The sequence below is a fragment of the Thalassophryne amazonica genome, chromosome 2 (genome assembly GCF_902500255.1).
Source record: "Thalassophryne amazonica chromosome 2, fThaAma1.1, whole genome shotgun sequence".
Taxonomy (NCBI): Eukaryota; Metazoa; Chordata; class Actinopteri; order Batrachoidiformes; family Batrachoididae; genus Thalassophryne; species Thalassophryne amazonica.
Window position 1 is genome coordinate 13,149,554 of NC_047104.1, and position 13,711 is coordinate 13,163,264.

At 40.4% G+C, this 13,711-nt stretch overlaps 1 protein-coding gene across 1 annotated transcript in view; it reads right to left on the minus strand.

Annotated features, from left to right (window-relative positions):
• ano1a (anoctamin 1, calcium activated chloride channel a) overlaps nt 1-13,711 on the minus strand; it is a 278,021-nt gene that overhangs the window by 126,595 nt on the left and 137,715 nt on the right. The gene's annotated exons all lie outside the window — the stretch shown is intronic.

Below are 13,711 nucleotides of genomic sequence, written 5' to 3' on the forward strand. Positions count from 1 at the left end.
TCTACTGAATCTACTGGTACCTTGTTTCCCATGTAACAATAAGAAATATACTCAAAACCTGGATTAATCTTTTTAGTCACATAGCACTATTATTCTGAAAACTACTGTAGATTTATTATGGTCACTATAATGCAGAAAGTGTTGCACTCCTCCCTACACAGCACCTCATACTCCAGATTCTTTTGTGGGTGTGTTTTATGCATTCTTTGTCTGATGGTGTCTGAATGTTGTATTTGTTGAAACTCCTTCTCAATTTATCAGGAATTGCTGCTGTATATGGAATTACAATGTTTTGATGTTTCTTTTCCTTTGGCCCAACAGTGTTGGAATTCCTTCTGGCTATTGTAGCTGTTTTCATAAAGGTCCAGTTAAGATATCCAGTGACTTTAAGAGCCTCCCTCACCCACTGGTGTTTGTTTACTTTGACCTGGACAGTTGTTGGGATGTTTTCACCGAGATGTTGCAGAGGTCTGATAAGTCTCAGCTTGTGTTCCAGTAGGTGATGGGAATCAAAAAGAAGGTCTCATTCTGTGTGTGGGGAACCTCTGCAGACTCAGATGTGCAAGATCCTGTGCGCATGCTTGCGAACATCACACTGCAGAAAAGACTTAGGTGCAACTGATGTTCTCCACTGAGTTAATACAGTAGTGTTGAGAATAATAGCAGTGCTATGTGATTAAAAAGATTAAACCAGGTTTTGAGTATATTTCTTATTGTTACATGGGAAACAAGGTACCAGTAGATTCAGTAGATTCTCACAAATCCAACAAGACCAAGCATTCATGATATACACACTCTTAAGGCTATGAAACTGGGCTATTAGTAAAAAAAAAAAAAAAGTAGAAAAGGGGGTGTTCACAATAATAGTAGCATCTTTCAGGCTCCTCTCCTGTGGAACCAGCTCCCAATTCAGATCAGGGAGACAGACACCCTCTCTACTTTTAAGATTAGGCTTAAAACTTTCCTTTTTGCTAAAGCTTATAGTTAGGGCTGGATCAGGTGACCCTGAACCATCCCTTAGTTATGCTGCTATAGACGTAGACTGCTGGGGGGTTCCCATGATGCACTGTTTCTTTCTCTTTTTGCTCTGTATGCACCACTCTGCATTTAATCATTAGTGATCGATCTCTGCTCCCCTCCACAGCATGTCTTTTTCCTGGTTCTCTCCCCTCAGCCCCAACCAGTTCCAGCAGAAGACTGCCCCTCCCTGAGCCTGGTTCTGCTGGAGGTTTCTTCCTGTTAAAAGGGAGTTTTTCCTTCCCACTGTAGCCAAGTGCTTGCTCACAGGGGGTCGTTTTGACCGTTGGGGTTTTACATAATTATTGTATGGCCTTGCCTTACAATATAAAGCGCCTTGGGGCAACTGTTTGTTGTGATTTGGCGCTATATAAAAAAAACTGATTGATTGATTGATTGATCTGATGTTGATGCTACAAACGTTTATGTTCAAACTGCTTTTTTAGCAATCCTGTGAATCACTAAACTAGTATTTAGTTGTATAACCACAGTTTTTCATGATTTCTTCACATCTGCGAGGCATTAAGCTACACTAAGCTACATTAAGCTTCTAGCTACACTAGAAATCTTTCAGAAAGCGCTGTAACTAGGTTTAAGGATATGATTCCTTCTTTATGTTCTCTAATGCCATATACCAACACAGTGCAGAGTAGCTACCTAAACTCTGTAAGTAAGACAGAGTATCTCATCAATAGTTTTACATCCTCATTGAAGACAACTTTGGACGCTGTAGCTCCTCTGAAAAAGAGAGCTTTAAATCAGAAGTGCCTGACTCCGTGGTATAACTCACAAACTCGCAGCTTAAAACAGATAACCCGTAAGCTGGAGAGGAAATGGCATCTCACTAATTTAGAAGATCTTCACTTAGCCTGGAAAAAGAGTCTGTTGCTCTATAAAAAAAAGCCCTCCATAAAGCTAGGACATCTTACTACTCATCACTAATTGAAGAAAATAAGAACAACCCCAGGTTTCTTTTCAGCACTGTAGCCAGGCTGACAAAGAGTCAGAGCTCTATTGAGCCGAGTATTCCTTTAACTTTAACTAGTAATGACTTCATGACTTTCTTTGCTAATAAAATTTTAACTATTAGAGAAAAAATTACTCATAACCATCCCAAAGACGTATCGTTATCTTTGGCTGCTTTCAGTGATGCCGGTATTTGGTTAGACTCTTTCTCTCCGATTGTTCTGTCTGAGTTATTTTCATTAGTTACTTCCTCCAAACCATCAACATGCCTATTAGACCCCATTCCTACCAGGCTGCTCAAGGAAGCCCTACCATTAATTAATGCTTTGATCTTAAATATGATCAATCTATCTTTATTAGTTGGCTATGTACCACAGGCTTTTAAGGTGGCAGTAATTAAACCATTACTTAAAAAGCCATCACTTGACCCAGCTATCTTAGCTAATTATAGGCCAATCTCCAACCTTCCTTTTCTCTCAAAAATTCTTGAAAGGGCAGTTGTAAAACAGCTAACTGATCATCTGCAGAGGAATGGTCTATTTGAAGAGTTTCAGTCAGGTTTTAGAATTCATCATAGTACAGAAACAGCATTAGTGAAGGTTACAAATTATCTTCTTATCACCTCAGACAGTGGACTCATCTCTGTGCTTGTTCTGTTAGACCTCAGTGCTGCTTTTGATACTGTTGACCATAAAATTTTATTACAGAGATTAGAGCATGCCATAGGTTAGGCACTGCGCTGTGGTGGTTTGAATCATATTTATCTAATAGATTACAATTTGTTCATGTAAATGGAGAATCCTCTTCACAGACTAAGGTTAATTATGGAGTTCCACAAGGTTCTGTGCTAGGACCAATTTTATTCACTTTATACATGTTTCCCTTAGGCAGTATTATTAGACGGCATTGCTTAAATTTTCATTTACGCAGATGATACCCAGCTTTATCTATCCATGAAGCCAGAGGACACACACCAATTAGCTAAACTGCAGGATTGTCTTACAGACATAAAGACATGGATGACCTCTAATTTCCTGCTTTTAAACTCAGATAAAACTGAAGTTATTGTACTTGGCCCCACAAATCTTAGAAACATGGTGTCTAACCAGATCCTTACTCTGGATGGCATTACCCTGACCTCTAGTAATACTGTGAGAAATCTTGGAGTCATTTTTGATCAGGATATGTCATTCAATGCGCATATTAAACAAATATGTAGGACTGCTTTTTTGCATTTGCACAATATCTCTAAAATTAGAAAGGTCTTGTCTCAGAGTGATGCTGAAAAACTAATTCATACATTTATTTCCTCTAGGCTGGACTATTGTAATTCATTATTATCAGGTTGTCCTAAAAGTTCCCTGAAAAGCCTTCAGTTAATTCAAAATGCTGCAGCTAGAGTGCTAACAGGGACTAGAAGGAGAGAGCATATCTCACCCATATTGGCCTCTCTTCATTGGCTTCCTGTTAATTCTAGAATAGAATTTAAAATTCTTCTTCTTACTTATAAGGTTTTGAATAATCAGGTCCCATCTTATCTTAGGGACCTCATAGTACCATATCACCCCAATAGCGCGCTTCGCTCTCAGACTGCAGGCTTACTTGTAGTTCCTAGGGTTTGTAAGAGTAGAATGGGAGGCAGAGCCTTCAGCTTTCAGGCTCCTCTCCTGTGGAACCAGCTCCCAATTCAGATCAGGGAGACAGACACCCTCTCTACTTCTAAGATTAGGCTTAAAACTTTCCTTTTTGCTAAAGCTTATAGTTAGGGCTGGATCAGGTGACCCTGAACCATCCCTTAGTTATGCTGCTATAGACTTAGACTGCTGGGGGGTTCCCATGATGCACTGAGTGTTTCTTTCTCTTTTTGCTCTGTATGCACCACTCTGCATTTAATCATTAGTGATTGATCTCTGCACCCCTCCACAGCATGTCTTTTTCCTGGTTCTCTCCCTCAGCCCCAAACAGTCCCAGCAGAAGACTGCCCCTCCCTGAGCCTGGTTCTGCTGGAGGTTTCTTCCTGTTAAAAGGGAGTTTTTCCTTCCCACTGTTGCCAAGTGCTTGCTCACAGGGGGTCGTTTTGACCGTTGGGGTTTTTCCGTAATTATTGTATGGCCTTGCCTTACAATATAAGGCGCCTTGGGGCAACTGTTTGTTGTGATGTGGCGCTATATTAATAAAATTGATTTGAATTGATTTGATTAATTTTGTTGGTTTGGAACCAAGATTTTGCTGCTTTACTAGTGTGATTGGGGTCACTGTCTTGTTGAAACACCCATTTCAAGGGCATGTCCTCTTCAGCATAAGGCAACATGACCTCTTCAAGTATTTAGTCATATCCAAACTGATCCATGATATCTGGTATGCGATATATAGGCCCAACACCATAGTAGGAGAAACATGCCCATATCATGATGCTTGCACTACCATGCTTCACTGTCTTCACTGTGAACTGTGGCTTGAATTCAGAGTTTGGGGGTCGTCTCACAAACTGTCTGCAGCCATTGGACCAAAAAAGAACAATTTTACTCTCATCAGGCCACAAAATATTCCTCCATTTCTCTTTAGGCCAGTTGATGTGTTCTTTGGCGAATTGTAACCTCTTCTGCACGTCTTTTATTTAACAGAGGGACTTTGCGGGGGATTCTTGCAAATAAATTAGCTTCACACAGGCGTCTTCTAACTGTCACAGCACTTACAGGTAACTCCAGACTGTCCTTGATCATCCTGGAGCTGATCAATGGGTGAGCCTTTGCCATTCTGTTTATTCTTCTATCCATTTTGATGGTTGTTTTCCATTTTCTTCCATGCGTCTCTGGTTTTTTTGTCCATTTTAAGGCATTGGAGATCATTGTAGATGAACAGCCCATGATTTTTGGCACCTGCGTATAAGTGTTCCCCTCTCCAATCAACTTTTTAATCAAACTACGCTGTTCTTTGGAACAATGTCTTGAACATCCCATTTTCCTCAGGCTTTCAAAGAGAAAAGCATGTTCAACAGGTGCTGGCTTCATCCTTAAATAGGGGACACCTGATTCACACCTGTTTGTTCCACAAAATTGACAAACTCACTGACTGAATGCCACACTACTATTATTGTGAACACCCCCTTTTCTACTTTTTTTTACTAACAGCCCAATTTCATAGCCTTAAGAGTGTGCATATCATGAATCCTTGGTCTTGTTGGATTTGTGAGAATCTACTGAATCTACTGGTACCTTGTTTCTCATGTAACAATAAGAAATATACTCAAAACCTGGATTAATCTTTTTAGTGACATAACACTACTATTACTGTGAACACTACTGTATACTTCCTGGGTTTAGATTTTGACCAATGTGTTGTTCACATATCTGAACGATTAGCTTTGTGTCCTTCCTCCAAAAGAGAACAGGGCCTTGGTTTCCACCTATTCTACAAGGCCAAATCAGAAAAAGTTGGGACAATACGGAAAATGCAAATAAAACAACAGCAATCAGAGGTTTCTGACGTCTGCCAGCCGGGATCTAGATCACTTGCAAAATTCAGTGGAGTCTTCCATGCACTAATATCTGTGGTGCAAATTTGGTGAGGATCAATGTAATTTTGATGTAATCCTTTAAAGCCTATATAAAGGGAACTCTTGATCCAGAATCCAGATCTGGGTCATCTCCAAAATTTATTGGAGTCTTCCATGGCCTAATACGTATCTGTGGTGAAACTTTCATCAAAATTCATGCAGTAGTTTTGACATAATCCTGGTAATAATAATCCTTCAAAGCATATATAAAGTGAAAGTTGATCTAGAATCCAGATCATCTCAAAAATTTAATAGAGTCTTCCAAGGCATATTATCTATCTAGTAAAAATTTCATCAGAATCCATGCAGTAGTTTTGACGCAATCCCGGTAACAGACAGACAGACAAATAAATAAATAATAAATAAACGCAGATCATTTTATTACGCCCTTGGCAGACGTAAAAATGCAATGATCCTTACACTTGCTTTGACTTATATTTTAATGCAGACAGTATGAACCAAGGACATTTCATGTTTTGTAGTGTCATCTTCATTTTATTTGTTAATACACCCATTCCTGCTTTTAGACCCTGAAAAACATTCCAAAAAAGTTGGGAGGGGGGCGGTTTAATCAAAATATATGGATTAAATCATCAACTTAGATCCAGTTTTCCTGATGCAAGCCAGTGGATGACTACATGAACATTTTTAAGTCACTGGATATGTTGTGGACTTTATTGATATTAATTATTAAGAAATACAAACAGTATGGTACTGTACGGTAAATCTGTGCCAAAGGAGGAAGTTCTTAAAAACTGAATGAACATGCTGTCCACATGAATAAAAATACATATTGACTAAAGATTTGAAGAATATCTAAAAACATATTTCATGTTTTAAGATTTAGAGCCAACTTTTTGCTTTTTTTCTTTACAACGTATTCTAGCAATTTTTCCAAATTTTCTTTTACTCCAAACTGGAGTAAAATAATTTTGAAAAATTATTAAAAATAAAAAAAACTAAGAAATCACATGTACATAAGTATTCACAGCCTTTGTTCAATACTTTGTTGATGCACCTTTGGTAGCAATTACAGCCTCAAATCTTCTTGAATATGATGCCACAATCTTGGGCAGTTTTGTCCATTCCTCTTTGCAGCACCTCTCAAGCTCCATCAGGTTCAGTGCACAGCCATTTTCAGATCTCTCCAGTGATGTTCAATCTGATTTAGGTCTGGACTCTTGCTGGGACACTCAAGGACATTCACAGAGTTGTCCTGAAGCCACTTCTTTGATATCTTGGCTGTGTGCTCAGGGTCATTGTCCTGCTGAAAGATGAACCATTGCCCAAGTCTGAGGAGGAGCACTCTGGAGCAGGTTTCCATCCAGGATGTCTCTGTGCATTGCTGCATTCATCTTTCATTCATCCTGACTAGTCTCCCAGTTCCTGCTGCTGAAAAACATCCCCACAGCATGATGCTGCCACCACCATGCTTCACTGCAGGGATGGTGCCTGGATTCCTCCAAACATGACACCTGGCATTCACACCAAAGAGTTTAATCTTTGTCTCATCAGACTAAAGAATTTTGTTTCTTGTGGTCTGAGAGTCCTTCAGGTGCCTTTTTTTTTTTGGAAAACTCCAGACAGGCTGCCATGCGCCTTTTATGAAAGGAATGTCTTCTGTCTGGCAACTCTACCATACAGGCTTGATTAGTGGATTTCTGTAGAGATGGTTGTCTTTCTGGAAGGATCTCTTCTCCCCACAGAGGAATGCTGGAGCTTTGACAGAGTGACCATCAGGTTCTTGGTCACCTCCCTGACTAAGGTCATTCTCCCCTGATCCCTCAGTTTAGACAGGCTGCCAGCTGTAGAAAGAGTCCTGGTGGAATCTGAACTTCTTCCATTTACAGGTGGAGGCCACTGTGCTCATTGGGACCTTCAAAGCAGCATAAATGTTTCTGTACCCTTCTCCAGATTTGTTCCTTGGGAAATTCTTGTCTCAGAGGTCTACAGACAATTCCTTTGACTTCATGCTTGGTTTGTGCTCTGACATGCACTGTCAACTGTGGGACCTTATATGTAAGTATGTGCGTTTCCAAATCATGTCCAATCAACTAAATTTACCCCAAGTGGACTCCAATTAAGCTGTAAAAACATGACAAGTGGAAGCAGGATACACCTGAGGTCAGTTCTGAGCATCATGGGAAAGGGTGTGAATACTTATGTACATGTAATTTCTTAGTTGCTTTATTTGTAATAAATCTGCATATATATATATATATATATATATATATATATATATATATATATATACACTCAACAAAAATATAAACGCAACACTTTTGGTTTTGCTCCCATTTTGTATGAGATGGACTCAAAGATCTAAAACTTTTTCCACATACACAATATCACCATTTCTCTCAAATATTGTTCACAAACCAGTCGAAATCTGTGATAGTGAGTACTTCTCCTTTGCTGAGATAATCCATCCCACCTCACAGGTGTGCCATACCAAGATGCTGATTAGACACCATGATTAGTGCACAGGTGTGCCTTAGACTGCCCACAATAAAAGGCCACTCTGAAAGGTGCAGTTTTATCACACAGCACAATGCCACAGATGTCGCAAGATTTGAGGGAGCGTGCAATTGGCATGCTGACAGCAGGAATGTCAACCAGAGTTGTTGCTTGTGTATTGAATGTTCATGTCTCTACCATAAGCCGTCTCCAAAGTCGTTTCAGAGAATTTGGCAGTACATCCAACCAGCCTCACAACCGCAGACCACGTGTAACCACACCAGCCCAGGACCTCCACATCCAGCATGTTCACCTCCAAGATCGTCTGAGACCAGCCACTCGGACAGCTGCTGAAACAATCGGTTTGCATAACCAAAGAATTTCTGCACAAACTGTCAGAAACCGTCTCAGGGAAGCTCATCTGCATGCTCGTTGTCCTCATCGGGGTCTCGACCTGACTCCAGTTCGTCGTCGTAACCGACTTGAGTGGGCAAATGCTCACATTCGCTGGTGTTTGGCACGTTGGCGAGGTGTTCTCTTCACGGATGATGCGAAGGAGATGTGTTGCACTGCATGAGGCAAATGGTGGTCACACCAGATACTGACTGGTATCCCCCCCAATAAAACAAAACTGCACCTTTCAGAGTGGCCTTTTATTGTGGGCAGTCTAAGGCACACCTGTGCACTAATCATGGTGTCTAATCAGCATCTTGGTATGGCACACCTGTGAGGTGGGATGGATTATCTCAGCAAAGGAGAAGTGCTCACTATCACAGATTTCGACTGGTTTGTGAACAATATTTGAGAGAAATGGTGATATTGTGTATGTGGAAAAAGTTTTAGATCTTTGAGTTCATCTCATACAAAATGGGAGCAAAACCAAAAGTGTTGCATTTATATTTTTGTTGAGTATATATATATATATATATGTAGTTCAGATGCAACACCCAGTATCTCCAAAACATAAATTTTTAGTTGAGGCCAACATGTACTTGGCTGTCAAGGGGACCATCAGTGTGCAAAATATGAAAGAATCTGAACAAAGTGTTTTCATTTTATTGATGAAAGTCTGTACATTTCCAAATATAGTTTCCTTTAAATCTCCATTTTCAACTGCATTTTTCTCCATTTAAAAAAAAAAACAACCTACTGGGTTTTGCATCTGAACTCTTCATATATAAAACGTTTTCACACAAACTTTGAGGAAAAAATGAATTCCATCCATTTTGGAATAAGGCTGCAACATGTCAAAATGCGGAAAAGTAAAGCACTGTGAATACTTTCCACATGCGCTACACATCTCACATTCAGAAAGCTGAGATTCATTTTAACATTTTGATGTGCAACACATGGACATATACTAAAATAAAGCACCTTAAAAAAGGAGAATACTGAAAGAATGGTAAAATCAAGAAAATGCTGTTGCACCACAGAGGGTTAATCTAAACCTGCTGAATATGTGACGGGTATGTCTAAGTGTTTGGTAAATCACCATTATGAGCTAATTTCTTCATGGGTTGACACTAATCACAGTTTATGATGAAGGACACATTCTAGTTCCTATATGTTAATCCCACAAAACTTGTCACATGTCTGTAAAGTGGTGTGGGCAACTCAGAGGGATCTGTCAGGGATCTTCCTGCTTGCTGTTAGTCAGAACTCTAAATAGTATAGCTCCCGGCGGCCCACCCTCTCCTACATACATCCCAGGAGGCTGAGATTCATGCTTATAATAGTCTTCTCTGTTTCTGTGCTGCTTGAGGCGATTTGCTGTTGCTTGTTGGGACTGAGTAGGAAGCACACACAAAGCAATAAATTTGCCTAAAAGACATTACATGTCTGCTTGATTCAACAGGGTGATGACAAAATGGAAATTCTCCTCCAGGGAAAGGAAGTTGATATGGAACCTGCAAGCGAGCATCGAGGTTTTACCTGAACACTCAATAAAATATCTTGCTCAGTGAACATAATATAATTATGGGAAGTATGGTCAAGTAAAATGCGTTAACTTAGCCAGAAACAATTTTGTTGAGTGACCTAAATGTCAATTTGTTGGATCAACATAATGAATTTGAACTACAGTTGCTTAATTACCATGGTTCAGGCCAACTAGATTTGTATGGTTAAACAACAACAACAACAAAAATAAGTCTCTTCAGCTGCTCCCTTGTTTGCACACATTGGGCCTCACGTATAAACGTGCGTATGGCGATATTTGAGCGTATATGGGGTGTACACCAAAACGGCTGCGCTACTTGGCATTTATCAACGTGGTCGTTGGTGTACGCTGCGCTGAAAATATACACCAGGTCGAGAGGTGGCGTAAATTATACACCAAAATGAACCAGCGCTGGAATCCACATAAAAATGAAAATTATCAACATGATAAACAGTGCCATTATACAAACCAATGCATATGTTACATAAATAACACTTTCCTGATTATACTACATAATAATCAATACAAATCCCGCTTTCACAAATCCCACGATCCGTGGCCACAGCGCTGACCGCTGACCGCAAAGAAAGCGCTGCTCGCCTTTTTCTCCAGCAATCAGGTTTTGTTTTCTCCATTCGTTTGTTACAATAAAATAAATAAAGAAATACATTTTTAAAATAAAGAAATCTGAAAAATTAGGCGTGTCTTATTAATTGAGCAAGCAAATATCCACATGTCAAGAATTATTGACATGTGAAAAGAGAATACAGTGGTCCCTCGCTATAACACGGTTCACCTTTCGTGGCCTTGCCATTTTGCGGAGCTTTTAGTCCAATTCTGCATGCTTTTTTTTTTTTTTTACAGTGTTCTGTGTTCTGCGTGTCTGTTTATAAGAATCTTCTCGCCCAGAAGAAAAAAGAGCACCAACAACTACTCATAACTGTGTTTGTCACTCGGAAACAGACACCTGCAGCGAGGTGTGAATGGAAAAAGGCGCAGCGCCAGGATGCAGAGGCGCAATCTGTGAAATACTGGTCAGTCACTATTAATAATTTCTTATGTGTCCAACCTCGTACGTTGATCGTTAAAATTAAATTTGTTAGTTCTAAAAGCCATCATAATTATTTATAGGAAAACGTTCTATTTTTATTTCTCAAACAAATGTTTGGGCCTGAAAACAGTTTGGTCTTATTTTTCTATTAAGGTTTGAACTTTGAGAGTGTTTACACTCAATAGAAAAGTAAGAAAATGTTCATGCCTGATTGAGAAAGTGTATAAAGTGGTTTTACAGGGGTTTTACAGCTTTGAAACGTCTATAATAATTGTAAAAAATAACGCTGACTACGTCGCGGTTTCGCGTATTACGGGCTATTTTTAGAACGTAACTCCCGCGATAAATGAGGGACCACTGTAACACTTTTTTGATTATACTACAAAACAATTGATACGACGGCCGCTTTTGATGCTCTATTGGCACGCGTCGTGATTGGTGGAGTTCTTTTTCTTTGCCGTCTACCTGGCTTCCATGTTGTAAAATGAGGGTATGTCTGAAGCGGAGTCTGAATATTTATGGGCGTGTTTATTATAATTACGATTGTTTTCACCCGCTGCATTTATCAAGGTCATGTCAGGCGTACGCTGGAAATGGGCAGGTGCGCACTACTTGATACATGTCACGGCAACTTTGGTGTACTTCAAATTTACACCGTAAATTTACACCACAAGTGCGCAACATTGATACATGAGGCCCAGTGTCAGGACAGCAAATCCAAGGTGGATCTGCACGTTTAATTGGCACAGATTTTACGGATGACGTTCCTGACTCAAATCAATTTTGCTTTGTTGGATCAGTACAATTTATTCATGTAACTGTACTATTTTAAGAAGTAGTTGTAACTACCCTATTAAGGGCCCCTTCACACATAGTACTAATAAGTACAAATCAGCGTGAATCAAGGTGGAACAGTTTGTATGAGTGAACCATGAAAACATCGAGCCAACGGGCAGGCGTGAACGATGCCGCTGCAATGGTTTTGTGCAAGCAGGAACACAGTACGAGCAGCTGCAGCATGTGAAACCACATCGTGCAGCTGCTGTGCGGGAAAATGCCTGATATCAGGAAGGACATGGATGTATTTAAAAAAAAAACAAACACACACACACACCATATAAAAACACTGCATTTTATTGAATCCCTCTTATCAAGTGGGGCCATACAAGTTCCTCTGTAGATGACCCATAGTCACAGACGTACAGTCATGAAATGACATGAATGAGAAGCAGGGCGCTCTTATCATGTCCACATCTGCTGGCGGCATGTCCGGCTGGACACGCATGTTTGTGGATGGCGCACTGCAGGACAGACACTGCGTTATGTGGAAGAGAGCTCACGTGGGTGATGTGACATTCAGATCGCCCGCTGCATGTTATGATCTGACGGTCCGTTTCACCTGGGGTAGCCTGTCAATGTGTGCGGCATGTGCTTGCTCACTGCAACCCATTGCAATAGCAATATATGTTTTTATGTGTGTCCACGTGAGGGCAGCAAGCAGACACACGCACGTCACAGTGGACAGTTGTTAGTTCATGTCCATCCAAACATGGTACGTGTTCTCCAGCCGTGACATCCACAATCACAGAACTCCACAGCCACTCCTCTTGGCGGACACACCCCCTGTCAGTTCAGCGCACACACCAACTTGTCACTGTGTCTGTTTCCAAAGTCACACTCGTGGAGGCACTTAGACAAATTTTACATCCAGCTCGACAGTGATTGTCTGCTAACTGTTTTCGTGATGACAGTACAAATGGCCACACATTTTCTAAGTGCCAAGAGAGTAGTGTTAGATGTTCGTGCGTGTCACCTGGAATTTGGCCGACACCTGCCGTGAGAGGGTTTGATGGTTTAGCATAGTGCACACTCTGTCTTTCAGGCGCTGGTGTGCGCAAATAGTTGTAGCAACAGGTGTACGAGGAGTTGGAGGCAGCTACAATTTTACACGTATTGCATACGATTCTTGCTTCATGCGCACTTCATGCGCAATTTGACCACAGTTGTAATATGTGTGAAGGGGCCCTATAATAAGTAACTCATAATCATATCAAACAAGTTTGAATGGCCCAAGAAAATTACATCAGTGTGTTACATTTACCATTACAGGGCAGTGGTGGTGACCAAGTGGTTATTGCACCTAGTTTCAGTGTGGAAGGTTCCTGGTTCAAACCCCACACCTGCCACATTTCTAAATGTAATGTGGAGGTGCATCAAGAAGGGGATCCGGTGTAACACTTGTGCCAATTCAACAGGCAGGTCTACCTTGGATTTGCTGTGTCGACTCCGTGTGCAAACAAGGAAGCAGCCAAAGGGACTTACCTTTTTTTGTTACATTTACCCGTACAAATCTAGTTGGCCTGAACCATGTTAATTAAGTAACAGAAATGTAAATTTATCATGTTGACCCAACAAATTTATATCTCGGTCACTCAACAAAATTGTTTCTGGTTAATGCTTTGTACTTGGGTGGAAATACTTTCCATAATTTTGTTATGGAAGTTATTTTTTGAGTGTTGTTTATTATCACTGTTAACCCAGACCCAATGAACGAAGTATCAGAGGAGCATAGTAAAGAGAACTCTCCGTCTTTCTGTTTATCTGTCCCAAAATTTTGTCAGGTAATTATAACGTGATTCCGTTACTCATGGTAGTTGAAGGGTGCACCCTACTAAATATTACCATTTTGTTGCTTTTTAAAATCTCGTATTGCCATACCGTTATC